General features: G+C 47.9%; 1 long non-coding RNA gene across 3 annotated transcripts; it reads right to left on the reverse strand.

Annotated features, from left to right (window-relative positions):
- Positions 1–4,207: 4,207 nt before the first annotated feature.
- On the reverse strand, positions 4,208–24,829 carry LOC149443603 (uncharacterized). Of its 3 annotated transcripts, none has more exons than XR_016306649.1 (3): positions 24,723–24,815; positions 6,209–6,332; positions 4,208–4,714 (listed from the first exon to the last, which is right to left on the reverse strand). It is a non-coding gene; the product is annotated as an uncharacterized LOC149443603 (long non-coding RNA). The 3 variants fall into 3 exon arrangements; XR_016306648.1 differs by lacking the exon at positions 24,723–24,815 and adding an exon at positions 9,675–9,826; XR_016306647.1 differs by lacking the exons at positions 4,208–4,714; positions 6,209–6,332 and adding exons at positions 19,722–20,063; positions 21,295–21,414 and having other exon boundaries at positions 24,723–24,829.
- Positions 24,830–25,137: the final 308 nt, after the last annotated feature.

A 25,137-nucleotide genomic window follows, 5' to 3' on the forward strand; every position in this document is an offset into this window, starting at 1 on the left:
GCTTTTCAGGCCTGATCTTCTTGCCCCATGCGTGCTATTCAGGCCCTGATCTTCTTACCCCATGCGTGCTTTTCAGGCCCTGATCTTCTTACCCCATGTGTGCTTTTCAGGCCCTGATCTTCTTACCCCATGTGTGCTTTTCAGGCCCTGATCTTCTTACCCCGTGTGCGCTTTTCAGGCCCTGTTCTTCATACTCCATGTGCGCTTTTCAGGCCCTGATCTTCTTACCCCGTGTGTGCTTTTCAGGCCCTGATCTTCTTACCCCATGTGTGCTTTTCAGGCCCTGTTCTTCATACCCCATGCATGCTTTTCAGGCCCTGTTCTTCATACCCCATGTGTGCTTTTCAGGCCCTGTTCTTCATACCCCATGTGTGCTTTTCAGGTCCTGATCTTCTTACCCCATGCGTGCTTTTCAGGCCCTGATCTTCATACCCCATGTGTGCTTTTCAGGCCCTGATCTTCTTACCCCGTGTGTGCTTTTCAGGCCCTGATCTTCATACCCTGTGTGTGCTTTTCAGGCCCTGTTCTTCATACCCCGTGTGTGCTTTTCAGGCTTTGTTCTTCATACCCCATGTGTGCTTTTCAGGCCTTGTTCTTCATACCCCATGTGTGCTTTTCAGGCCCTGTTCTTCATACCCCGTGTGTGCTTTTCAGGCCCTGTTCTTCAAACCCCATGTATGCTTTTCAGGCCCTGTTCTTCAAACCCTATGTGTGCTTTTGAGGCCCTGATCTTCATACTCCGTGTGTGCTTTTCAGGCCCTGTTCTTCAAACCCCATGTATGCTTTTCAGGCCCTGTTCTTCAAACCCTATGTGTGCTTTTCAGGCCCTGTTCTTCATATTCCATGTGTGCTTTTCAGGCCTTGTTCTTCATACCCCATGTGTGCTTTTTAGGCCCTGTTCTTCACACTCCATGTGTGCTTTTCAGGCCCTGATCTTCATACTCCGTGTGTGCTCTTTAGGCCCTGTTCTTCCTACCCCATGTGTGCTTTTCAGGCCCTGTTCTTCAAACCCCATGTGTGCTCTTTAGGCCCTTTTCTTCCTACCCCATGTGTGCTCTTCAGGCCTTGTTCTTCCTACCACATGTGTGCTCTTCAGGCCCTGTTCTTCATACCCCATGTGTGCTCTTCAGGCCTTGTTCTTCCTACCACATATGTGCTCTTCAGGCCCTGTTCTTCATACCCCATGTGTGCTCTTCAGGCCTTGTTCTTCTTACCCCATGTGTGCTCTTCAGGCCCTGCTCTTCATACCCCATGTGTGCTGTTCAGGCCCTGTCCTTCATACCCCATGTGTGTTCTTCAGGCCCTGCTCTTCATACCCCATGTGTGCTGTTCAGGCCCTGTTCTTCATACCCCACGTGTGCTCTTCAGGCCCTGTTCTTCATACTCCATGTGTGCTTTTCAGGCCCTGTTCTTCTGATACGCCATGTATTGCCATGTACCCCTTTGAATACCTTCTAGCCAGGCTTGAAACAGTTCACAGCTTTACTGAAGACTCAGCAACACAGTTCACCAGCGCACATGAATAAGGATTCAGCCCGAACTAACAAATGCAGGCTTCCAGGTTCATACCTTATAGAGAAGCAAAGTCCATTCAGCAAGAGTCCAGTAATGGTAGGTTCCTGGTCCGGGGGGAATCCCAGCAGGGTGACCTAAGAGGGGTCCAAGTGCTCCAGTAGGACTATTTGGTGCAACAAACCTTCCTCTGTAAATCCCATGTGGAAGAACAAGAGAGCTCTCAGCCCTCCCCTTGTATTTATCTGGCTTACAGCAGGGGGCAGCACCCACAAAGCCCGGGAAAGAGTCTAAATGCAGTTAACCCCTTCCCATCCTGAGCAGCCTGTAACTGCCTACATAACTACACAGTGCAATGAATGCAACAGAAATGCCGTACAATCAATGACACCCCACAAGCACCGGCTTACATACACAGCTCATGGATTTAAGTTAGACATGCAAGAAACTGAGATCTTCACAAGGCGAAGAAGTCTCATATATGATGGTCGGAGGTGGGTATGGGGGCGGAGACAAGGGATTATGGTCAAAGGTGGGTATGGAGGAGGAGACAAGGGACGATGGTAGGAGGTGGGTATGAGGGAGGAGACAAGAGACGATGGTCGGAGGTGGGTATGAGGGCAGAGACAAGGGATGATGGTCAAAGGTGGGTATGGGGGAGGAGACAAGGGACGATGGTCGGAGGTGGGTATGAGGGCAGAGACAAGGGATGATGGTCGGAGGTGGGTATGAGGGAGGAGACAAGGGACGATGGTAGGAGTGGGTATGAGGGAGGAGACAAGGGATTATGGTCAAAGGTGGGTATGGAGGAGGAGACAAGGGACGATGGTCGGAGGTGGGTATGAGGGAGGAGACAAGGGACGATGGTCGGAGGTGGGTATGAGGGCAGAGACAAGGGATGATGGTCGGAGGTGGGTATGAGGGAGGAGACAAGGGACGATGGTAGGAGTGGGTATGAGGGAGGAGACAAGGGACGATGGTAGGAGTGGGTATGAGGGAGGAGACAAGGGACGATGGCCGGAGGTGGGTATGAGGGCAGAGACAAGGGATTATGGTCAAAGGTGGGTATGGGGGAGGAGACAAGGGACGAGGGTCGGAGGTGGGTATGAGGGCAGGGACAAGGGATAATGGTTAGAGGTGGGTATGGGGGAGGAGACAAGGGACGATGGTCGGAGGTGGGTATGAGGGCAGAGACAAGGGACGATGGTCAAAGGTGGGTATGGGGGACGGAGACAAGGGACGATGGTTAGAGGTGGGAATGGGGGGAGGAGACAAGGGATGATGGTCGGAGGTGGGTATGGGGGGAGGAGACAAGGGACGATAGTTGGAGGTGGGTATGGGGCGGAGACAAGGGATGATGTTCAGGGTCAGAGGTGGGTATGGGGGGCGGAGATAAGGGACGATGGTTAGAGGTGGGTAAGGGGGGAGGAGACAAGGGACGATGGTCGGAGGTGGGTATGAGGGCAGAGACAAGGGATGATGGTCAGAGGTGGGTATGGGGGGAGGAGACAAGGGACGATGGTTGGAGGTGGGTATGAGGGCAGAGACAAGGGATGATGGTCAGAGGTGGGTATGGGGGGTGGAGACAAGGGACGATGGTCAGAGGTGGGTATGGGGGTGGAGACAAGGGATGATGGTTGGAGGTGGGTATGGGGGGAGGAGACAAGGGACGATAGTTGGAGGTGGGTATGGGGCGGAGACAAGGGATGATGGTCGGAGGTGGGTATGAGGGCCGAGACAAGGGATGATGGTCAGAGGTGGGTAAGGGGGGAGGAGACAAGGGACGATGGTCGGAGGTGGGTATGAGGGCAGAGACAAGGGATGATGGTCAGAGGTGGGTATGGGGGGAGGAGACAAGGGACGATGGTTGGAGGTGGGTATGAGGGCAGAGACAAGGGATGATGGTCAGAGGTGGGTATGGGGGGTGGAGACAAGGGACGATGGTCAGAGGTGGGTATGGGGGTGGAGACAAGGGATGATGGTTGGAGGTGGGTATGGGGGGAGGAGACAAGGGACGATAGTTGGAGGTGGGTATGGGGCGGAGACAAGGGACGATGGTCGGAGGTGGGTATGGGGGACGGAGACAAGGGATGATGGTCGGAGGTGGGTATGGGGGACGGAGACAAGGGATGATGGTCGGAGGTGGGTATGGGGGATGGAGACAAGGGATAATGGTCAGAGGTGGGTATGGGGGGCGGAGATAAGGGACGATGGTTAGAGGTGGGTATGGGGGGAGGAAACAAGGGACGATGGTCGGAGGTGGGTATGAGGGTAGAGACAAGGGATGATGGTTAGAGGTGGGTATGGGGGCAGAGACAAGGGATGATGGTAGGAGGTGGGTATGGGGGCAGAGACAAGGGACGATGGTCGGAGGTGGGTATGAGGGCAGAGACAAGGGATGATGGTTAGAGGTGGGTATGGGGGCAGAGACAAGGGATGATGGTCGGAGGTGGGTATGGGGAAAGGAGACAAGGGACGATAGCTGGAGGTGGGTATGGGGGCAGAGACTAGGTACGATGGTCGGAGGTGGGTATGGGGGCGGAGACAAGGCATGATGTCGGAGGTGGGTATGGGGGGCGGAGACAAGGGATGATGGTCGGAGATAGGTATGGAGGGCGGAGACAAGGGTGGAGTTTCTGCACCTATTCTCTGAGAACAAAAGCCCTACGGCTCAGGAACAGAGTTTTATAGCAGCTCTCAGTGATGAACATTTATTGTTTATAAACAAATCCAGGTGATCATCAAGTCAATGTTAGAAAACAAAGCCGTGTGATCTCCTTGTAATGGCAGATATCACCTAAACGGCCCATAAAATGGCACTTAAAGTTCAACAAAATGTAAGTGAAGGTGGAACCTGCCGGCCGACCAAGTGTCACCACAGATGTCTCTGATCCCAGGTCTTTATTTTTATTTAGTGTGGGGGATGGGCGAGGTTCGCTAAAATAGAGATTATCATTTCAGTCCCACACTAAAAAACTGATAGAAATATATAAAGAGATATAAAGGGTACAAATGGCAGTTGCAGGGAGGTGAGGACGAAGCTCTTGGTCCATCTGAAGGTTGAAGAGATGGTTGGTGGGGCCATAGACACCGGACTGCAGCTTCAATTACAGAGATCTGAAGAACAGCAGTTGACATTCGGATGGAGGGGCCCTCATCGTGGCACATTGGGTCCTGGTGGCGCATCCACGGGTCAGATAGACTAAAACAGGAATGAAACATAGGAATATGAAGGTGAACTGACACTTGTCACGGCTATAACATGAAAAGTCAGACAGAAGGAGAACTGGTCATCATTATATAACTAACCTATAGAGAGAGGGGAGCAGTCAGGAGGCGGGGCCACTCCACAACTCAGTGCAGTCTTATTATCAGAACAAATGGCAGTTAGGATGTCTTTTTAGCCCTGGACATGGACCTGTCAGTTTCTTCACAACTTTCTAACATCATCTGGGCAGCACAGCAGCTAAGTGGTTAGAATCCCAACCACACCACCTGCCTGGAGTTTGCATGTTCTCCCTGTGCCTGTGTGGGTTTCCACCGGGTACTCCGGTTTCCTCCCACACTCCAGAGACATGCTGGGAGGTGATTTGGATCCTGTCTACATTGGCCCTAGTATGTGTATGAATGAATGTGAGTTAGGGACCTTAGATTGTACGCTCCTCGGGGGCGGGGACTGATTTGAATGTACAATATATATGTAAAGTGCTGTGTACATTGATGGAGTACCTGAAATAAATAAAAACAAATACATTTCACAGCAACAGCATCATTTTCCAGAAAAGTTCCACCTCCAATTATTACATTATCATTCTTGGTCTTCAGTCAGTGACTCCTCAGTCTCCCCTCCCCAAGTGATCAGACTGTACATTGTAACTTTGTAGAAGAAGGGGGGGTCAGAGAAAAGACAGAATTTATTTTTTTCTTGTTGCCCTCACCTCCCTATCCCAGTGGCAACCGCTATCTCATTTCTTTAGTGCCAGGTGTACCGGCTCCTCCCCTTCAGTCTTGTACAGGTGTGGTGGCTCCTCCCCTTTAGTCTTGCACAGGCGTGCCGGCTCCTCCCCTTCAGTCTTGCACAGGTGTACCGGCTCCTCCCCTTCAGTCTTGCACAGGTGTACCGGCTCCTCCCCTTCAGTCTTGCACAGGTGTACCGGCTCCTCCCCTTCAGTCTTGCACAGGTGTACCGGCTCCTCCCCTTCATTCTTGCACAGGTGTATCGGCTCCTCCCCTTCAGTCTTGCACAGGTGTACCGGCTCCTCCCCTTCAGTCTTGCACAGGTGTACCGGCTCCTCCCCTTCAGTCTTGCACAGGTGTACCGGCTCCTCCTCTTCAGTTTTGCACAGGTGTACCGGCTCCTCCCCTTCAGTCTCGCACAGGTGTACCTGCTCCTCCCCCTCAGTCTTGTACAGGTATACCGACTCCTCCCCTTCAGTCTTGTACAGGTGTACTGGCTCCTCCCCTTCAGTCTTGTACAGGTGTACTGGCTCCTCCCCTTCAGTCCTCCGTGATCAGTGATGACATCATTGGTAATAAAACAAGGTATGTGGTGAAAAAGGAGAGGTGGGGGAGGGGGAATATCTGGAGGGGAAAGGGGAGGAATCCTCTGAAGGGGGAGGGGTTAATAAAATGTTGGCTGGAGGGAACCTTCCAAGTAATACTGGAGGACGAGGTGTGAAGACATAGACGCACTCACCATTGTACCCGACGGTCCGTTATCAAGGAGAAGCAATGGTCGGAGTTCCCAGAACAGGTCATCACTCTGGAACTGCAGCTTCCCCTCCCGGTGCAGGAGCTCTGCCGGCACTTCAGAGCCTCACCTAGAGGAACAGAGAGAGATCAGCCGGACACAGACAGGGAGCTGACAACCTCTTCTACTGAGCTGACAACACGCCTCCTCCCATCCACTGAAATCCCAAGCCGTGTTGTCAGCTCTCCACATATGGACTACAAAACACCTCCACCTTATGTTATGGAAATGAGGGTGGTGGGAGGTGTTCTGTAGTCCAGAATAAGAGACCTTGACAACACTGCCTCTGATCCATTGAAATCCCAAGCTGTGTTATCAAGTCTCCACATATGGACTACAAAACACCTTCACCTTATGTTATGAAAATAAGGATAGCGGGAGGTGTTCTGTCCTTGACAACTCTGCTTCTGATCAACTGAATTCCCAAGCCATGATGTCAGCCCCCCCCCCCAGCTGGACTACAAAACACCTCCCGGCTTTAAAGGGGAGCTTTGAAATGCTCATTTCATTTTGCAGAGCTGCAAAGGTGAAATTAGAGATCAGTTCTGATGACGTTTCATTGGAGGTGGAAATTTTGTTTTTTGGGGTGACATTACAAATACAAAATACCGACCAGCGCCGCCTCTGCGAATCCCAAAGATCGCCGTATTCCATGTGATAAAAAAGAAACTCTCCCTCAACCTCACTCGTGTACCTCAAGAACTGTCCTTTGGGAGCGGAAGGGGATGTCGGAGGACGGCAAGTGACGAAACGCGTAGGGCTGGGCTAGGAGGTGACGTTCAAGGGGGAAATGAACTGAAACATATTCTTTTTCTTCCTCACAGGTAACAAAAGTTGAAAAAAAAAAAAAATGTCTTCATGAACAAAGTCAATATGTGAAATTTTTTTGTGTTTTCTAAATCTTCCCACAACGGACTAAAAATGACAGAAGAAAGAAAAGAAAGGAAAGTTCTGGGCTCTCGGTTCTGGGCTCTCGGTTCGGTGGAATGACTTCCTACATTGTTTCTTCACAACTGCAACACGGAATGAAGTCAGAATCACCGAAACCTTTTATTTCTCCAATAAAAAGTAACAAATATTCAGGAAAACAAATTGGAACAAAAAACAAAGTCAATCTGCTGCCAGTATACAGTAATGATATATATATACAGGCGCTCCTCGGAGTACCAACGCCTCGGGTAACGTCATTATCGGTTTACGAATGAAAATCCATTAAAAATAATGTCTCGGTTTACAAATTTTTTTTCACAATACAAACGGATTAATTGGTTTTCAACGCATTTACAACTTTTTTTTTTTTTTTAATCATGTCCGTTTATGCCTTTAACCACTTCTTATCCGGACGCTTTCCCCCCCTTCCAGTCCGGACACTTTCCCCCCCTTCCAGTCCGGACGCTTTCCTCCCCTTCCAGTCCGGACGCTTTCCCCCCCTTCCAGTCCGAACGCTTTCCCCCCCTTCCAGTCCGGACGCTTTCCCCCCCCTTCCAGTCCGGACGCTTTCCCCCCCTTCCAGTCCGGACGCTTTCACCCCCTTCCAGTCCGGACGCTTTCCCCCCTTCCAGTCCGGACGCTTTCCCCCCCCTTCCAGTCCGGACACTTTCCCCCCCTTCCAGTCCGGACGCTTTCCTCCCCTTCCAGTCCGAACACTTTCCCCCCCTTCCAGTCCGGACACTTTCCCCCCTTCCAGTCCGGACACTTTCCCCCCTTCCAGTCCGGACGCTTTCCCCCCCTTCCAGTCCGGACGCTTTCCTCCCCTTCCAGTCCGAACACTTTCCCCCCCTTCCAGTCCGGACACTTTCCCCCCTTCCAGTCCGGACACTTTCCCCCCTTCCAGTCCGGACACTTTCCCCCCTTCCAGTCCGGACACTTTCCCCCCTTCCAGTCCGGACACTTTCCCCGCCTTCCAGTCCGGACACTTTCCCCCCTTCCAGTCCGGACACTTCTCCCCCTTCCAGTCCGGACACTTCTCCCCCTTCCAGTCCGGACACTTCTCCCCCTTCCAGTCCGGACACTTCTCCCCCTTCCAGTCCGGACACTTTCCCCCCTTCCTGTCCGGACACTTTCCCCCCCTTCCAGTCCGGACACTTTCCCCCCTTCCAGTCCGGACACTTTCCCCCCCTTCCAGTCCAGGCCAATTTTCAGCTTTCAGCACTATCACACTTTGAATGACAATTGCGCGGTCATGCAACACTGTACCCGTATGAATTTTTTACCATTTTTTTTTAGACAGATAAATCTTTATTTTGGTGGTATTTATTCACTGCTGGGAGTTTTCTTTTTTTTGCTATGTAAATGAAAAAGTCCAACAAATTTGAAAAAAAGTGTTTTTCTTATAACATTTTGCAAATAAATAATATTGCATCATAAATCTCGCCCAAAATGTATTCCGTTATCTTTTTAGTAAAAAAAAAAATAAGCCAAATTACTTTATAACCAAAAATTATAATCTTTAAACTTTTTTTACATTTTTATATTATTATTATTTATGTTTTTTTTTTTTTTTTTACATACTGTCACTCTAGCAGTACAGGGTCACCATGGTGACACTGTACTACTTGTGGGGGGTGATGAAGATTTTTTTTTTTTCACACTGATTGCTTTTACACCCATATAGGATGTAAAAACAATCATTTCTCTTTCTCTCTGTCTGCATTCTTGCAGCCATTGAGAAATACTGAGTGAGCTGTGATTGGTCACGGTTTGTCACATGGTACAAGGCTGTTGTGAATGGCCCTGTACCATGTGATCTCTGTGATCATTCACAGATTTCACACGTAGTAAGCAATGATGTCACAAGTGACATCTTGCTTACTACTCTGCATGTGATCACTGATTGGCCAATCAGTGATCACATGATCGGGACCTCGCACAGAGGTCCCGTCCGACGATCGGTGTTTCACTGTGTCCAGAGGACACAGCGGGCACCGGATCGCGGTGCTGCACACTCCCAGGGAGCGCGCACAACTAGAAATAGCGGGTGCCGTTTATGAACGGCAACCCGCCCCTGGAGTGCCACCGTCCTGCCGTTTATAAACAGCGGCCGGACGGCAAGGGGTTAAAGTGCACTTTATAAAGAGTTTTGAATAGAAAAAATACTTTTTTAAACTTTTTTTCTGACCTCTGGAACGGATTAATTGGTTTTCAATGCATTCCTACGGGAAACTGCATTTCGGTTTATGAATTTTTTGTAATACGAAAAGTCCCGCAGAACGAATTAAATTCGTAAACCGATACACGTCTGTATATATATATATATATATATATATATATATATATATATATATATATATATATATATATAATGACTGCTGCCAGCAGAGATGTCGCCCTCTGGTGGACAATGGCGGGATGTGTAACATGGAAAGAGATAATAAGAAATACAGATGTATCAGAAGGAAATGTTCTTACTTACCAGGGATGAGGATGAGCCCCAGGATGAGGAGAGCGATCACGGCTTTCATTATGACGTCCTTCAGGTTCTGCTATGAACTGTGTAGGGGCCCCGGGTCCCTGTACTTATAGGATGGGGGAGGGGAGAGGAGGGGCTGTCATTGCCAGTAACAGTTTATATTGTAACTCATTTCCTGGAGAGATCCTGTGGCAATGTGTGGTCACAATCTGCTCACTTCCCGTTCTCTGTTTACATCGTACAACAGAGTTTAATAATTCCTCTGTGACCAAGGATGCATGGAGACCTTTACAGGCCTCTACCACCCAATCCTCATATATATATATATATATACTCACATGGAAGAAAAATATATTTAAAAAATATTCTTCCCAAATATATTGACATATATTTGAAATACTACAATTTATCAATATATCTCAAAATATATTTCAATAAATATATATTCTGTATGTTGAAATGCGTTTTTATTATAAAATATATGAAAAATATTTTTAAAAATACATTTAACCTCTTAGCGCCGGCGCCTCCCTCCCCTTTAAGAGTTTTAGAAGCCGGGAGGCAGGGCGGGGTTTTAGGGTCATGTGACCGCCGTGATTCGCCATCGCAGCGGTCACATGACCAGAAAAGGTCCCAATCGCAAGCGGAGATCGGGACCTTTCCGTGAGTCACAGACATATGTGCTTGGAGCACGCAGGGAGCGCGCTCTCAGCACATACAGGTGAAACTGGAAAAATGAGAATATGGTGCAAAAGTTGATTTATTTCAGTGCAGCAACTTAGAAGGTGAAACTAATATATGAGACTCATTCCATGCAAAGCAAGATAGTTCCAGCCGTGATTTGTCATCATTGTGATGATTATGGCTTACAGCTCATGAAAACCCCAAATCCACAATCTCAGAAAATGAGAATATTGGGAAAAGGTGGAATAATCTCGGCTCAAAGTGTCCCACTCTAATCAGCTCATTCAGCCATAACACCTGCAAAGGGTTCCTGAGCCTTTAAATGGTCTCTCAGTCTGGTTCAGTAGGAATCACAATCATGGGAAAGACTGCTGACCTGACACCATCACTGACACCCTCCATAAGGAGGGAAAGCCTCAAAAGGTCATTGCAGAAGAAGTTGGATGTTCCCAAAGTGCTGTATCAAAGCACATTAACCACTTCCCGACCGGCCGTTGTATATAAACGGCCGGAGGGTGACAGTGCAGGGTCGGGTGGCCGTCTATAAACGGCCTCCCCGCACCCTTCTTGTGCGCGCTCCCTGGGAGCGCGCAGCACCGCGATCCGGTGCCCGCTGTGTCCTCCGGACACAGTGAAACACCGATCGTCAGGCGGGACCTCTGTACGAGGTCCCGATCATGTGATCACTGATTGGCCAATCAGTGATCACATGCAAAGTAGTAAGCAAGATGTCACTTCTGACATCATTGCTTACTATGTGTGAAATCTGTGAATGATCACAGAGGTCACATGGTACAAGGCTATTCACAAAAGCCTTGTACCATGTGACAAGCTGTGACCAATCACAGCTCACTCAGTTCTTCTCAATGAGTGCAGGAATGCAGACAGAGAGAAAGAGAAATGATTGCTTTTACATCCTATATGGGTGTAAAAGCAATCAGCGTAAAAAAAAAAAAAAAAATCTTCATCACCCCTCACAAGTAGTACAGTGTCACCATGGTGACCCTGTACTGCTAGGGTGACAGTATGTAAAAAAAATAATAAAAAAAAAAAATAATAATATAAAAAAATAAAATAAAAATGTAAAAAAAAAATGTTTAAAAATTATAATTTTTGCTTATAAACTAATTTGGATTTTTTTTTTTACTAAAAAGATAACAGAATAAATTTTGGCTAAGATTTATGATAAAATATTATTTATTTGCAAAATTTTATAAAAAAAACCACTTTTTTTCAAATTTTTTGGACATTTCATTTACATAGCGAAAAAAATACAAATCCCAGTGGTGAATAAATACCACCAAAATAAAGCTTTATCTATCTCAAAAAAATGGTAAAAAATTCATTTGGGTACAGTGTTGCATGACCGCGCAATTGTCATTCAAAGTGTGATAGCGCTAAAAGCTGAAAATTGCCCTGGTCAGGGAGGGGGTAAAAGTGTCCGGACAGGAAGTGGTTAATAGAAAGTTATGTGGAAGGGAAAAGTGTGGAAGAAAAAGGTGCACAAGCAGCAGGGATGACTGCAGCCTGGAGAGGATTGTCAGGAAAAGGCCATTCAAAAGTGTTGGGGACTTTCACAAGGAGTGGACTGAGGCTGGAGTCAGTGCATCAAGAGCCACCACACACAGACGGATGCTGGACATGGGCTTCAAATGTCGTATTCCTCTTGTCAAGCCGCTCCTGAACAACAAACAACGTCAGAAGCGTCTTACCTGGGCTAAAGAAAAACAGACCTGGTCTGCTGCTCAGTGGTCCAAGGACCCCGAGTATGGAGGAAGAATTGAGAGGCCCAGGGACCCCGAGTATAGAGGAAGAATGGAGAGGCCCAAGGACCCCGAGTATGGAGGAAGAATGGAGAGGCACAAGGACCCGAGTATGGAGGAAGAATGGAGAGGCACAAGGACCCAGAGTATGGAGGAAGAATGGAGAGGCCCAAGGACCCTGAGTATGGAGGAAGAATAGAGAGGCCCAAGGGCCCCGAGTATGGAGGAAGAATGGAGAGGCCCAAGGACCCCGAATATGGAGGAAGAATGGAAAGGCCCAAGGACCCCGAGTATGGAGGAAGAATGGAGAGGCCCAAGGACCCCGAGTATGGAGGAAGAATGGAGAGGCCCAAGGACCCCGAGTATGGAGGAAGAATGGAGAGGCCCAATGACCCAGAGTATGGAGGAAGAATGGAGAGGCCCAAGGACCCCGAGTATGGAGGAAGAATGGAGAGGCCCAGGGACCTCGAGTATGGAGGAAGAATGGAGAGGCCCAAGGACCCCGAGTATGGAGGAAGAATGGAGAGGCCCAAGGACCCCGAGTATGGAGGAAGAATGGAGAGGCCCAAGGACCCGAGTATGGAGGAAGAATGGAGAGGCCCAAGGACCCCGAGTATGGAGGGAGAATGGAGAGGCCCAAGGACCCCGAGTATGGAGGAAGAATGGAGAGGCACAAGGACCCCGAGTATGGAGGAGGAATGGAGAGGCACAAGGACCCTGAGTATGGAGGAAGAATGGAGAGGCCCAAGGACCCCGAGTATGGAGGAAGAATGGAGAGGCCCAAGGACCCCGAGTATGGAGGAAGAATGGAGAGGCACAGGGACCCCGAGTATGGAGGAAGAATGGAGAGGCACAAGGACCCCGAGTATGGAGGAAGAATGGAGAGGCCCAAGGACCCCGAGTATGGAGGAAGAATGGAGAGGCCCAGGGACCCGGAGTATGAAGGAAGAATGGAGAGACTCAAGGACCCTGAGTATGGAGGAAGAATGGAGAGGCCCAAGGACCCCGAGTATGGAGGAAGAATGGAGAGACCCAAGGACCCCGAGTATGGAGGAAGAATGGAGAGGCCCAAGGACCCCGAGTATGGAGGAAGAATGGAGAGGCACACACTGCAAGATGCTTGAAGTCCAGTGTGAAGTTTCCACAGTCTGTGTTGATTTGGGGAGCCATGTCATCTGCTGGTGTTGGCCCACTGTGCTTCATTAAGTCCAGGGTCACCGCAGCCGTCTACCAGGAGATTTTGGAGCACTTCATGCTTCCTTCCACAGACGAGCTTTATGGGGATGCTGACTTCATTTTCCTGCAGGACTTGGCTCCGCCCACACTGCCAAAAGCACCAAAACCTGGTTTAAGGACCGTGGGATTGGCCAGCAAAGTCACCTGACCTGAACCCCATAGAGAATCTATGGGGCATTGCCAAGAGAAAGATGAGAGACATGAGACCGAACAATGCAGAAGAGCTGAAGGCCGCTATTGAAGCATCCTGGTCTTCCATAACACCTCAGCAGTGCCACAGGCTGATAGCTTCCATGCCACGCCGCATTGAGGCAGTAATTGCTGCAAAAGGGGCCCAAACCAAGTCCTGAGTACATATGCAGCTTCTACTTTTCAGAGGTGCGATATTGTTCTATGTACAATCCGTGTTTTATTGATTGCATGGAATATTCTCATTTTCTGAGATTGTGGATTTGGGGTTTTCATGAGCTGTAAGCCATAATCATCACAATGATGACAAATCACGGCTTGAACTATCTTGCTTTGCATGGAATGAGTCTCATGTATTAGTGTCACCTTTTAAGTTGCTGAACTGAAATGAATGAATGCACCAGATTCTCATTGTTCCAGTTTCACCTGTATGTATTTTCTAATTGCACGCAAATATGCGGCCGCTCGGCGTCAAGGCCCACATGCCGAGAGACCGCATATTTGTGTCAAGGGGTTAATCTACATTTTTGGAATGCACTTACAAATATATGTAAAAATGATTTTTTTTATATGTTAAAAAAAATCTGAAGAATATATTAAAAAAAATATATATTTTTAAAAATATTTTTCATAAATTTTGTAATATATAAAAAACGTATTTCAACATGCAGTATATATATACTATACATGTATTAAAATATATTTCCAAATATAATGAATACGAACAAAATTGTAGTATTTCAAATATATGTCAATATTTTTGGGAAGAATATTTCTAAAATATATATATAAGTACACAGCCCCAGGCCCCCCCCCCCCCCAAACATTCTAGCAAAAACTTAAATTATATGTTTCAACTATTTAGGTTAATAACAGAGGTCTTTGTTGTGTATATATATATATATACAGTGGGGATGGAAAGTTTGGGCACCCCAGCTAAAAATGTGTATTACTGTGCATAAAGAAGCCAAGGAAAGATGGAAAAATCTCCAAAAGGCATCAAATTACAGATTAGACATTCTTATAATATGTCAACAAAAGTTAGATTTTATTTCCATCATTTACACTTTCAAAATAACAGAAAACAAAAAAATGGCGTCTGCAAAAGTTTGGGTCCCCTGCAGAGTTAATATCTTGTACTGCCCCCTTTGGCAAGTATCACAGCTTGTAAACGCTTTTTGTAGCCAGCCAAGAGTCTTTCAGTTCTTGTTTGAGGTATCTTTGCCCATTCTTCCTTACAAAAGTCTTCCAGTTCTTTGAGATTTCTGGGCTGTCTGTCAGCACGGCTCTTTTAAGGTCTATCCATAGATTTTCAATGATGTTGAGGTCAGGAGATTGTGAAGGCCATGGCAAAACCTTCAGTTTACGTCTCTTGATGTAATCCCCCGTGGATTTCGAGGTGTGTTTAGGATCATTATCCATTTGTAGAAGCCATCCTCTCTTTAACTTCAGCTTTTTCACAGATGGCATCAAGTTACCATCCAAAATTTGCTGAAATTATATTGAATCCATTTTTCCTTCTACTCGTGAGATGTTCCCTGTGCCACTGGCTGCAACACAACCCCAAAGCATGATTGATCCAACCCCATGCTTCACAGTTGGACAGAGGTTCTTTTCATTCAATTCTGTGCCCCTTCTTCTCCAAACGTACCTTTGCTCATTCCGGCCAAAAAGTTCAATTTTAACCTCATCGGTCCACAGAACTTGTTTCCAAAATGCATCAGGCTTGTCTATATGTTCATTTGCAAAGTTCAAACGATGATTTTTGTGGTGAGGACGTAGAAGAGGTTTTCTTCTGATGACTCTTCCATGAAGCCCATATTTGTACAAGTATCTCTTTATAGTGGAATAGTGACCGCAACTCCAGTGTCTGCCAGATCTTTCTGGAGGGATCGTGCCGTCAAACGTGGGTTTGGAATTGTTTTTCCTCACAATCCTGCGAGCTGTTCTGTCTGATATTTTTCTTGGTCTTCCAGATCTTGCTTTAACTTCCACTGTTCCTGATGACTGCCATTTCTTAATGACATTCCGAACAGAGGATATTGACATCTGAAAACGCTTTGCTATCTTCTTATAGCCTTCTCCAGCTTTGTGAGCGTCAACTATTTTCAGTTTCAGTTTTCTAGACAACTGCTTAGAAGAACCCATGGTGCTGATTGTTGGGGCAAGGTCAGATGAGTCGGGGCATTTAAAACCTTTGAGATTGACATCACCTGGTCTTCCCAGACGATGATTGAGAACAATCCATGACACTGGCAGGTCTCAGCTTGGCAAAGGGGGCAGTGCATGCTATAAATTCTGCAGGGGGCCCAAACTTTTGCAGACGCCATTTTTTTGCTTTCTGTTATTTTGAAAGTGTAAATGATGGAAATAAAATCTAACTTTTGTTGACATATTATAAGAATGTCTAATCTGTAATTTGATGCCTTTTGGAGATTTTTCCATCTTTCCTTGGCTTCTTTATGCACATTAATACACATTTTTAGCTGGGGTGCCCAAACTTTCGATCCCCACTGTATATATACCTCTGACCTGTGTTCCTGAGTTCCTGCTCTTGCTGTCTGATCTCCCTTGTTGACCCAACCTGCTCCTGACCTTGCTTTGTTGATTCTGGAGCCTGACCTTGGCTTGCCTCTGACCATACCCTGCTGTCTTTCTGGTGACAACCTCGGCCTGCTGCCTGCCTTCTCCTGCTCTCTGTGTATGACTCTGGCTTGGCTTCTGACTAGGTCCTTGCTGCCCATCCATGCTGACCCCGGCCTGCCATCTGACCACATCATTGGTCCTAATGGGTACCTGCCAGGGGCGGACTGACAATTCATGGGGCCCCCGGGCAATAGGGGATCATGGGGCCCCTGTGTCCTTGCCCAAACTCAAAAAAGCCTATGAAAAAGGTACCAGGGGCATCTCATGGGGCCCCCTACTGACCCCGGGCCCTCGGGCAGTGCCCGAGTTTCCAAATGGTCAGTCCGCCCCTGGTACCTGCATTTATCTCTGACTGTGTCCTCGCAGCCTCTGTGCCAGGCCTCCAAGGACCAGTTCCTGGGTACCATGAACTTGGTCTTCTCCAGGTGCACCTTCTCTGCTGCTGACTGCTGTCCAAAGGCCACCGCTGCCTGATTAGTGGCACCTACTTTGTGCTCCCATTCCACACTCAGGGGTACTCAGACCAGAGCCGCATAGGGGAAACCCTCTTGTCACTTCGGCCTCCAACCAAGGCATGTGACAGTTCCGTTTTCCTTCGGGGGGGTTTGTAACTGATGAGGGTGTGGTGTCCATGGGGCTTGTTGGAGTCTTGGGCTGCTTCCTCTCCAGAAGTGATGGAATGGCGTTCTGCGGGTGGGATTCTCTCTACTGATATAACTACAGGTCTCCAAGCCTGACCCTGACTGTGACCCTTCGAGAACTGAGATCTGATTGACATTCTTTCTTTCTTTCTTTCTTTCGTTGGATAGTTAGCACCCCATTGTGAAGGAGGGGAAGCAGCAGGAGCCCCTGAGCCTCAGGGGCCAAATATTGAAGGCCCTGGTGAAGACTGGTTAGTGCTGAGATCTAAGTCTCTGGTGGGCCCATGTCATCCACCTGGGTGACCTGCTTGTGTATCTATCCTGTTGGTTGGTGGGAGTCTCTCTACTGGTATAGATACGGTCTCCAAGCATGACCCCTGACTGTGACCCTCAAGAGCTGAGATTTGATTGACTTTCTATCATATTTGGCCGCAGGGGCCAAATATTGAAGGCTCTGGTGAAGACTGGTTAGTGGCCAGACTCCCCCCCCCCTCAGGGTGACATGCTTGGGTACCTATCCTGCTGGTTGGTGGGAGCCTCTCTCTCTCTCGGTTCCCAAGCCTGACACCTGACCGTGGAACTCAGGAACGGAGATTTGATTCACATTCTTTATTTATTTTGCTCTTTCTTTATATAATCAGTTGGATTAGTTGGCTCCTTAGAACCCCCCATTGTGGAAGAATCTTCTGGGGGGGGGGGTAGCAGCAGGGGCCCCTGATGTGTTTTTTGTTGCGTTCCAGTGATTTTTGATGCGTTCTGCTTCATTTTTTCCCCTCTTTTTTTTCTTGCATTTAAATATGGATCTGTGCATTTTTGATGCATTTTACCGCATTCCTGTAGGAGAAATGCCGCCTGTTCTACTTTTTTTTCTGCATCCGGAACGTACCGGAACTGCAAGCGCTGATGTGAACGATGACACTGGCAACCAGATCACCGACTTTCTGTGCGTTTTGGATGCAGAGAAAAAAATCAGGCCAAATAATTCCGCTTCTCCCCGAGTGCTATGAGCCAACCACATGTCTCCATAGCTATCAGTGATGTGGCTTTGTTTATAGACAAAGCCGGGTGATCACCGAGCCAGTGTCAGAAAACAAAGCCGCGTGATCTCTTTCTTTCAAACACATTTCGCCTAAGCAGACCAAAACGGGAGTCTAATTTCAACAAAATTTCAGTGATGGTGGAATCTGTCATTTCACATCAAAATAAATTCAGGCCAAATATTTCCACTTCTCCCTCACTGAGTGCTGCGGGCCAAACACATGTCTCCATAGTTATCGGTGATGTGGCTTTGTTTATAGACAAAGCCGGGTGTAAGCTCCAAGGATCAGGCCCTCCAAACCCTCTTGTAATGAACTGTATTGTCTCCCTTTGTTTTGTAAAGCGCTGAGCAAAGTGTTGGCGCTCAATAAATCCTGTATAATAATAATCACCGAGCCAGTGTTAGTAAACAAAGTCGTGTGATCTCGTTATAATGGCAGATATCACCTAATCAGGCCGCATGGCGAAATGTGAATCAGATTTTTACAACATAGAAGTGAAGGTGGAATCTATAATTCAGGCCAAATAATTCCTCTTCTTCTTCCCTGAGTGCTGCGGGCCAACCACATGTCATCATAGCTATCAGTGATGTGGCTTTGTTTATAGACAAAGCCGAGTGATCTCGTTTTTTCACACAAATGTCTCCTAAATTATCCAAAACGTGAGTTAGATTTGGAATGAGGTGGAATCTATAATTCAGGCCAAATAATTCCGCTTCTCCCTAGCAGGCAATAGAATGCTGCCGGTCGACCAAATTTTACCATAGCGATCAGTGATGTGGCTTTGTTTACAGGCAAAGCCAGGTGATCTAGTTTTTTCACATAAATGTCTCCTAAATTGTCCAAAATGTGAGTTAGATTTGGAATGAGGTGGAATCTATAAATTCATACCAAATAATTCCACTTCTCCCTCCCTGAGTGCTGCGGGCCAACCACATGTCATCATAGCTATCAGTGATGTGGCTTTGTTTATAGACAAAGCTAGGTGATCTTGTTTTTTCACACAAATGTTTTCTAAATTGTCCAAAATGTGACTTAGATTTGGAATGAGGTGGAATCGATAATTCAGGCCAAATAATTTCGCTTCTCCCTAGCAGGCAATAGAATGCTGCCGGTCGACCAAATTTTACCATAGCGATCAGTGATGTGGCTTTGTTTATAGACAAAGCCGGGGTGATCTAATTTTTTCACACAAATGTCTCCTAAGCTGTCCAAAATGTGAGTCAAATTTGGAATGAGGTGGAACCAATAAATTCAGACCAAATAATTCCGCTTCTCCCTCCCTGTGTGCTGCGGGCCAACCATATGTCATCATAGCTGTCAGTGATGTGGCTTTGTTTATAGACAAATCCAGGTGATCACCGAACCAGTGTTAGAAAACAAAGCCGTGTGATCTCGTTTTTTCAAACACATTTCGCCTAAGCAGACCAAAATGTGAGTCAGATTTGGAATCAGGTGGAATCTACAGTATATCATAGATAAAACCAGGTGATCACCGAGCCAGTGTTAGAAAACAAAGCCGTGTGATCTCGTTATAAGATATCACCTGATCCATCCATGGCGAAATGTGAATCAGATTTGGAATGAGGTGGAATCTATAATTCAGGCCAAATATTTCCACTTCTCACTGAGTGCTGCTGGCCAACCACATGTCACCATAGCAATCAGAGATGTGGCTTTGTTTATAGACAAAGCCAGGTGATCACCGAACCAGTGTCAGAAAACAAAGCCGCGTGATCTCGTTTTTCAAACACATTTCTCATAAGCAGACCAAAATAGAAGTGAAGGTGGAGTCTGTGATTTGTAATCCGTGGACAGGGTGCTGCCGGCCGACCGAGTGTCACCACAGAAGCGTCTGATTGGTGGTCTTTATTTTTATTGGGTGTGGGGGGATGGGGGAGCGTTGCTAAAATCGGGTGAATTGTTTCAGTCCAACATGAAATCATGGATAGAAATACACAGAAAGAGTATAAAGGCTACAAATGGTTTCCACACAACGCAGATAATCGATCGGTTGCAGGAAGGTGAGGACGAAGCTCTCGGTCCATCTGAAGGCTGAAGAGATGGTTGGTGGGACCATAGACAGCGGACTGCGGCTTCAGTTGCACAGATCTGTGGAGCAGCAGACGGTACTCGGGCGGAGGGACTCCATAGACGCACATTCCGTCCTGGTGGAGCATCCGCGGATCACATTGACTAAAGCAGGAAATAGAAATATGAATGACTATGGAGGAGAACTGACACTTGTCACGGCTAAAACAGACAGTCAGGCGGGAGGAGAGCTGGTCATCGGGATCTAACTGACCTATAGGGGGGAGGTGAGCAGTCAGGAGGCGGGGCCGCTGTACAACTATTATCTGAACAAATGGCAGTTAGGGCGTCTTTCAGCCCAGAAAGTGTCATTGTAATCTAACTGACCTATAGGGGGGAGGTGAGCAGTCAGGAGGCGGGGCCACTGTACAACTTTTATCTGAACAAATGGCAGTTAGGGCGTCTTTCTGCCCGGAAAGTGTCATTGTAATCTAACTAACCTATATGGGGGAGGTGAGCAGTCAGGAGGCGGGGCCGCTATGCAACTATTATCTGAACAAATGGCAGTTAGGGCGTCTTTCAGCCCAGAAAGTGTCATTGTAATCTAAGTAACCTATAGGGGGGAGGTGAGCAGTCAGGAGGCGGGGCCGCTATACAACTTTTATCTGAACAAATGGCAGTTAGGGCGTCTTTCAGCCCAGAAAGTGTCATTGTAATCTAACTAACCTATAGGGGGGAGGTGAACAGTCAGGGGGCGGGGCCGCTATGCAACTATTATCTAAACAAATGGCAGATTGGGTGTCTTTCAGCCCAGAAAGTGTCATTGTAATCTAACTAACCAATAGGGGGGAGGTGAGCAGTCAGGAGGCGGGGCCACTGTACAACTATTATCTGAACAAATGGCAGTTAGGGCGTCTTTAAGCCCAGAAAGTGTCAGTTTCTCCACAAGTTGTGACATTTCGCAATTTACAATAACAGGTTCGTTTTCCAGAAAAGTTCCTCCCGCTGACTGGGGGGCTCCTGAGAGAAGGACTGAGGCGGGGTGCTGGGATGTTTTCAGGAAGCTACGGCCCCTCCCACTAGCTATGATCTACCTTCATTGCTTAGGGAAGCACAGAGATCCAGTGATGACATCACCGAGAATAATATGAGATATGTAATGAAAACAGTAAGATTTTACTTTCCCTTCACTTCACTTCACTTTGAAGCTTCACTCCAGCCAACATTTAATAAACGGTTAATCTGCTCATACTTTCCCTGGTCCCCCCCTCCTCCATCAACATTTACCATGTGGGGGGGACCAGGGAAAGTATGAGCAGATTAACCGTTAATAAAATGTTGGCTGGAGTGAAGCGCTAAGTTCCCCAGGGAGGTCAGGTCTGGGAATGTCACCTACAGTAGTAGCGGGTGCTCATGGTCACGGTGAAGCAGCGGTTGGCGTCCGCTGAGCAGGTCGTCTCACTGTAACTGCAGTTTCCTCCACTACAGGAGCCCTTGTAGCACCGCAGAGCCTCGCCTAGAACAGAGAGAGAGGTCAGCAGGACACAGACAGGGAGCTGACAACACACTGCCTCCGATACAGGACTATAGAACACCTCCACCTAATGTTATGGAAATGAGGAGGGTGGGAGGTGTTCTGTAGTCCAGAAGGAGAAACCTTAAAAACACTGTCTCTGACGCACTGAAACTCCTAGCCCTGTTCTCTGCTCTCCCCAGCTGGACCACAGAACACCTCCACCTTATGTTGTGGAAATGAGGGTGGGTGGGAGGTGTTCTGTAGTCCAAAAGGAGAACCCTTGACAACACTGTCTCTGATCCACTGAAATCCCAAACCGTGTTGTCAAGGCTCCCCAGCTGGAATACGGAACACCTCCACCTTATGTTATGGAATTGAGGACAGTGGGAGGTGTTCTGTGGTCCAGGAGAGAACTTGACAACACTGCCTCTGATGCGCTGAAACCCTGAGCCGTGTTGTGAGCTCTCCCCAGTTGGACTACAGAACACCTCCACCTTATGTTATGGAAATGAGGATGGTGGGAGGTGTTCTGTATTCCAGAAGGTGAGTAATTTACATTAGCTCTGATGCGCTGGGACCCCTAGCTGTGTTGTCAGATCTCCCCAACTGGACTACAGAACACCTCCAGCTTATGTTGTGGAAATGAGGATGGCAGGAGGTGTTCTGTGGTCCAGAAGGAGAGTACTTGACTACATTAGCTCTGATGCACTGAAACCCCGAGCTGTGCTGTCAGATCTCGCCAGCTGGACTACAGAACACCTCCTCCTTATGTTATGGAAATGAGGATGGGTCGCAGCTCATTTCTTTTTCAATTACATTTCTTGCACGATTCTCCCATCAGTCTGGGTTTCCTCCGGGTACTCCAGTTTCCTCCCACACTTCAAAGACATACTGGTAGGTGAATTGTCCCTAGTATGTGTATGTATGAATGTGAGTTCGGGACCTCAGATTGTACGCTCCTCGGGGGCGGGGCCTGGTGTGAATGTACAATATATATGTAAAGCTGCATAAATTGATGACGCTATATAAGTACCTGAAATAAATAAGTTACATTGCGTGGGCAGAAATTCGTTATTTTTTTTTTAAATTTCGATCGCTGAAATTTGACGGATGCTGGAAAATCGTCCGTTGCTGTGGCCCGCTAAGTTCCAGGTCACACCGATCTTTGAAATCATTCCAACTTGCGGTGCGACTCGCTGGACGTCTGCCGCTTGAACGATGTCTATGCAAGGCACAGCGGAAGTCGTGCATGCGCTACTTTAGAGATCGCTGCGATTCCCAAGTCGGAATCGCACCCATAGGACCGCTTTGATGGCGGACAACACGCTGCCACCTGCCATGTGATTCAAAACATTGCATGGCAAATCGCATGGCAAGTCTCACCCGCTGTGCCTGGGCTCTAATGGTCCCAAATTCCAACAAAAATTCTTAGAAAAGATTTTTTTTAAAGCAAATTATTTTGGAATTCGACCCGCGTATGGGCGACTTTAACTTCCGCTTGTTCATTTAACCGCTTCCTGTCCGCCCCATAGCAGAAATACTGCTACAGGACGGCACGGCTGCGCAAAGTCACACATATATATACGTGATTTGCATATCCGGGTAGGGAGGCGTGCGCTGCTATTGGCGGCTAGGGATGTCAATTACTAGGTCCTGTCCACCGATTCCCAGCCGACATTCGGTGATCGCTGGCAAACCTGACAGGGGAGAGACCTGAGTGTAAACAATGCAGATCTAACCCCTGCCAGCGAGGACATGCTGCTTTGTATGTCTCTGCACAGCATGTCGTCCTGGTAACACAGCACACAGTTAACCCTTTGATGGCCCCTCATGTTAACCCCTTCCTGCCCAGCGCCATTAGTACAGTGTCAGGGCTATTTGTTAGCACTGATCACTGTGTTGGTGTCACTGGGGATGTCAGTGACACTGCACAGGAACCGCACCGCATTTCTGTGCAAATCATGTGTGATTTCTGTGCGGTGCGATTGGAGCCGTACCTTTTGTATGCCTCAAATCGCACTGCATACGCGCCATAAAAGCGCAGGACCCTTTTTTTGTCACCAGAGAGAGGGGGGGGTGGATGGAGAGAGAGAGAGAGAGAGAGAGAGGGGAGAAGGGAGGAGAGGGGGGAGAGAAGGGGGGAGAGATGGATGGAGAGAGAGGGGGGGGATGGATGGGGAGAGGGGGGGGGAAGGGAGGAGAGGGAGAGAGAGAGGGAGGGGGAAGGGAAGAGAGGAGAGAGAGAAGGGGGAGAGATGGATGGAGAGAGAGGGGGGGGGAGAGAGGGGGGGAGGGGGGTGGATGGGGAGGGGGGGAAGGGAGGAGAGGGAGAGAGAGAAAGAGAGAGGGGGAGATGGATGGAAAGAGAGAGAGAGAGGGGGGAGGGAGGAGAGGGGAGAGAGGGGGGGGGTGGATGGACAGAGAGAGAAAGGGGGGGGGGGGAGAGAGAGAGGGGGGAGATGGATGGGGAGAGAGAGAAGGGGGATGAGAGAGGGGGGAGAGATGGAGAGAGAGAGAGAGGGCGGGGGGGGGGGGGGCTTGCTTTAAAACGTACCTTTTTGTGGAGCTGGTGCAGAGATCACTTAGGTTCAGGGGTGGACTGACAACTCATGGGGCCCCCGGGCAATAGGGGATCATGGGGCCCCTGTGTCTTTGCCCAAACTCAAAAAGCCTATGAAAAAGGTACCAGGAGCATCTCATGGGGCCCCCTACTGACCCCGGGCCCTAGGGCAGTGCCCGAGTTTCCAAATGGTCAGTCCTCCCCTGGTTAGGTTGCAAGCCAACAATCCCCGCAGGATGGATCAGATCTGCGGATTGTGGAGGATAATGGATCGGACTCTGATCCATTATGCTCAATCCGCAGATCCGATCCATCCTGCGGGGATCATCGGAGGGGGGTGTCAATAAAAATAAGACCTACACGAAAATAAGCCGTAGTGCATTTTTTTAACCTAAAATAAAGGTAAGACAGTGTCTTATTTTCGGGGGAACACGGTATATAATTAAAATGATTATATATATATATATAGTACAAAATTTATATTAATCATAATAATGGACCTCAAAAATAGATCAATAAATAAACAAATAAATTATATATATATGTGTGTAAAAAATTATATTAATCATAATACTGGACTCCAAAATTAAAAAAAAATATATAAATAATGATGAACTCCAGAGTAATATTTCTTTCCTGCACCCGGTGTAGATGCGGCTCTATGGTGGACAATGGCGGGATGTATAACATGGACCTGTAATGGGAGAATACAAGGAGAGATGTATCAGAAGGAAATGTTCTTACTTACCGGGGATGAGGATGAGCCCCAGGATGAGGAGAGCGATCGCGGCTTTCATTATGACGTCCTGCAGGTTCTGCTATGAACTGTGTAGGGGCCCCGGGCCCGTGAATTATAATCCTGGGGGGCGGGGCTATGTCACTGTTGGTAACATTATATAACTCACAACCCTGTGACAATATTTGATCAGAATTGCTAAATAAAGTCTGTTGCCTTCCACGTTCTCTGTTTACATTGTAGAAGAGGGTGCAATGATCCCTCAGTGACCGGGGATGGATGAGGACCTTCACAGGGCTCTCTGTCTCTCGTAACAAATGACTAATAAAATATCCACCGATTGGTAGGACAGAGCTGTGTGTAGGACCACGGCATTGCCTTTAGTGAGAGGGCTGTAGAACATACACAATATTGCCCCAAGTATTGG

The sequence above is a fragment of the Staurois parvus genome, unplaced genomic scaffold (assembly GCF_062004578.1).
Source record: "Staurois parvus isolate SC_StPar_1 unplaced genomic scaffold, SC_StPar_1.0 ptg000843l, whole genome shotgun sequence".
NCBI lineage: Eukaryota > Metazoa > Chordata > Amphibia > Anura > Ranidae > Staurois > Staurois parvus.